Genomic DNA, 4321 nt, shown 5'->3' with positions numbered 1-4321 from the left:
CCCCCTCCACGTGGGTGTGCCACGGCCTTTTCTGTCCCCCCTCCATGCGGGTGTGCCCATGGTCTTTTCTGTCCCCCCTCCACGCGGATGTGCCACAGTCTCTCCCGTCCCCCTCCACGCGGGTGTGCCACGGTCTTTTCTGTCCCCCTCCACACAGGTGCGCCCACGGCCTTTTCTGTCCCCTTCTGTGCCCTGCACCTGCCCAGCACAGAACACCGTATCTGACACACGGCCCGGCAGAGGTAAGCTCACACGGACTGTAAGGAGGGGAATACACAGAAAGACAGACGCACAGCGAAGGCAACATGAAGGTGAGGCAGACAGAGGCACCGGGGCCGCAAGGCAAGGTCACCACAGCCAGCAAGCTCTGGATGGAGAACAAGACTTCCTCCCTGGCCCCCCACACCTGGATACGAGACTCCGTCCTCTGACTGGTGTAAGAATCCGTGTTGCCTGTTTCCTCCTCCCTCGGTGGTGTTTGGCTACAGCCTGAGGTACTAATGCTCTCCACTGAACTGGAAGGATTCCCAGCAGTGAACACGGCTGAAAGCAGAGGCTGTCCAAACTGTCCGTCCTCCACCAGCTCCGTAAATCTTTCTGCCAATTTTGTAGGTTGGCGGCACTCAACCTCTTGGTGATGGGAAGTCGGGACAGCTGTGCGGCGGTTCCCCGGCGGCCGAGCACTCTGGAGAGAGCCGCCACGCCTCACCTCTTCCCACAGCGTGGCTGCACGGGCAGGGTGGGTGGCTGGGACCGCCCTGTCCTGCCCACCAGCCACTCGGGGCCACGCAAGGCCACAGGCAGCGGGCAGGGATTCACAATGTGTGGTCACACTGGAAGGAGCCCGGTGCGTGCTCTTTCCCGGGCCTTCTGCAGACGCCGACAGCTGCTCCTCACAGCCACTGGCACTCTTGCTGGGAAAAGCAGCCCGCTCCGGACAGGCTGCCCATCTGGGGCGTTTTGGGAGAGGCTGGGTAGAGGCTGTTTCTGTGGATGATTCAAACACTCGGGGCTCCGGGCCTGCGTTAGTCATAAGGAATGGGGCACTGGGAGGGTGGGTGGGCACTGGGCGTGGACCCCGGCCGGCCTGCCTGGTCTGGGCGTCTGTCTGGGAGGCGGGAGGGCAGATTCCGCTGACTCGGGGGGAAGCTGCCAGAGCCGGCCGCCACACCCACCCATAGTCCCGCACCTACTGTGGTTTGGAGTACGCCCGACTCGGGTGTGAAGTAGGAAGTGAGGGGCAGAGGTGCTCATGTCCTGGGAAAATCCCAGGCAGGCCTTGCCCTGCAGGGTGTCCACCCTCAGAACCCAAGGCCGCCACGGAAGCAGAAAGGAAAAGCAAGTGGGTCTTCTGTCTCAGCTTCCGCAGGTCCCAGGCCGCCGTCCAGCCCCCGAGCCAGGGATGCCACACGTGTGTCCCCTCCCCTCCCTCCGCCTTCAATGGCCAGGAGTGCAGAGTCTGCCTGGACCGCAGGGTTCCTCAGGAAGACTCCACCGGCAGCAAGGGAGCCACGGGGCCCTGCAGAGGGGACAGCGGAGCTGCATCAGCTTCTGGGGCTGCGCGCACCCTGACGTGGGCGCTGATCTAACCACGGGGAACCAGGCGCTGCACTGCGGCCTGTGGTTTAAGGGAGGTCTCCGGGGTCCCAGACGTGGGTCCGTGTGCCTGTGGGGCGCACACTGACTCCGGACTGCCTGCCAGGCTGGGCACCGCTGGAACCAACCGCACGAGAAGGGTTCAGAGGTGGACGCATGTGTAGGCAGAGACAGATGTGTAGACGTGTGCATAGACGATTGACAGATGACGTGATGGACAGACAGGAAGACATGCAGATGAGAGACAGAAAGGAGGATAGATAGGTAATAGGATGGTGGGGAGGTGGCTGGAGGAGGGACTGATCTGTAGACAGACAGGCAGCTGGTAGGTGTGCAGCGCCGTAGGGGGCAGGCCGAGCGCTGGCGTGCGTGAGCCACGGCACGCGCCCTGCCCCACGCAGGGCAGTCTGCGGCCGGAGCCGGGTGGGAGGTCTTTAGAGCAGCACTTCAGGCTTCTCTGGAAGTCTGCTTTTTCTCTCTCCAGGCTCCTCTCCACCTCTGCGCCCTGGCAGGGCGCAGCCCACCCAGGACTGTGTCGTAAGCAGCCTTCCCCGCCGCAGAGACGGGGCGCACGCTGCCGGGCCCCCGCGCGGAGGGCCGGTGGCGGAGCTACGCTTCTGGGACCCGTGGCTCGTGCTTCTACAGCAGCACCGTGAGCCCCAACCCTGAGTAGGGGGCAGGGAGGCCCACGGCCACCACCACCAAGCAGGCCTCACCGGTGCCTGGTGCTCCAGAACAACCAGAACTTTCTTGCAGCCTCTTGGTGGAGCCTGCTGGCTTCACCCAGTGCAGGCGGGCGGGTCTCTGTGAGCAGAGAAGTTTCCACAGAAGGAGGGCACCCTGGGTTTGCGGGATGGGGGCAGGAGGGAGGGCAGCGGGCCCTGTATTTGCCAGACTCTCGCCCCCTACCACCACAGAACCGGGCGGGGGGAGAAGCATGCGGGGCATCTTTGCAGACGCACTCTGGCACGGGTGCTGCAGTGTCTGGGACTGAACTTCACCAACTTCTCCCCACCGAGGGGGATGGAAGGAAAAGGGCTGCTGCACCCAGGAGAAGAGTCTCGGACACACCCCGGGGGCTGGTGGACCAGAGCTGCCCTCACAGGGCAGAGAACAGGCCCAGGCCTGGCTGGCGTGCCCCGAGCAGCCTGGAGGAGCTCTGATCCTGTCTGGACACACTTTGCTGTGTGTTCTTGAGTACACGTCACCACCTTTCTGTTCATCTTACATCACCACTGGAAACCTGTCCGGCCAGACAGCACTGTGGCGGCGTGACATCCGTGCAGCCTGCATTCTGAGCCCAGCCCCCAGACTGGATGAACAGCCAGCCTGCACGCGGCCCCCACGCGGAGCTGGGGCTCGCCCAGCCTGCTGTGCGCAGCGCACCCAATGCCAGAGCTCCCGCCTGGGCCGCTCGGCCGGGAACCGTGGTGGACGGGTGTGAAGCTAGACTGCCTCAGAGATGGAGAGAGACGCTGGTATGCCAAAGATAAGTAAGAGGGGTGATTGGGGACAATCAAAGTAAGTGCTCAGTAACACGGATCCACTAAAATACCAACACAAAGTGGAGTACGGACGAGGTACCCCTGACACCACAGCAACCCGGGTGCAGGCGAGGTACACCTGACATCACAGCAACCCGGGTGCGGGTGACGTACACCCGACACCTCAGCAACCCGGGTGCAGGCGAGGTACCCCTGACATCACAGCAACCCGGGTGCGGGCGAGGTACACCTGACACCACAGCAACCCGGGTGCGGGCAGCAACCCGGGTGCGGGCGAGGTACACCTGACACCACAGCAACCCGGGTGCGGGCAAGGTACCCCTGACATCACAGCAACCCGGGTGCAGGCAAGGTACACCTGACACCACAGCAACCCGGGTGCGGGCGAGGTACCCCTGACATCACAGCAACCCGGGTGCAGGCAAGGTACACCTGACACCACAGCAACCCGGGTGCGGGCGAGGTACACCTGACACCACAGCAACCCGGGTGCGGGCGAGGTACACCTGACACCACAGCAACCCGGGTGCGGGCGAGGTACCCCTGACATCACAGCAACCCGGGTGCGGGCGAGGTACACCTGACACCACAGCAACCTGGGAGGCTGAGGTCTGAGGCTCCCGTCCCCAGGGAAGCGCGGACTCCAGCCCAGGCCTCGCAGCCCTCTCTGGGCAGCGCGGGCTTGATGACAGACCCTCAGTGGTGTCCTTTGACCTCCTATGGCAGCGTCAGAACCTTTTGGACCTACCCCTGGCACGCTGCCCAGGCAGGAGTCTGAGGCTGGAGGGGACGCTGGTCTGCCAGGCCCGGCCTCCTCCGCCCTGCATGTGGGAGGGAGACGCCCTTGGCCACGCTCACGTTGTGCCGGGCGTTCAAACTGACCCGCCGAGCTGCAGTCCAGCCTGGACCTGGACCTGCCTCCTGCCTTCCCCGGCCGGTGGAGAAGCCAGCAGAGTCCTGGCCAGGTGAGGGGCCCCATGGCTCCCACAGCAATTAGGCTTCCCAGAGGCCGCCATGTACATATAATTACGTCTGCTTCCCACGGGGACACCAGGTCTGACCAGTGTGCCCTCCCCACCTGACCAGTGTGCCCTCTCCACCTGACCAGTGTGGCCACCCCACCTATGACCAGTGTGCCCTCCCCACCTCTGACCAGTGTGCCCTCCCCACCTGACCAGTGTGCCCTCCCCACCTGACCAGTGTGCCCTCCCCACCTGACC

This window comes from Dipodomys ordii, unplaced genomic scaffold, assembly GCF_000151885.1.
Source record: "Dipodomys ordii isolate 6190 unplaced genomic scaffold, Dord_2.0 Scaffold66, whole genome shotgun sequence".
Classification (NCBI taxonomy): Eukaryota; Metazoa; Chordata; class Mammalia; order Rodentia; family Heteromyidae; genus Dipodomys; species Dipodomys ordii.
The sequence above is the reverse complement of the archived record's forward strand: the minus strand, read 5'-3'. Positions refer to the sequence as shown.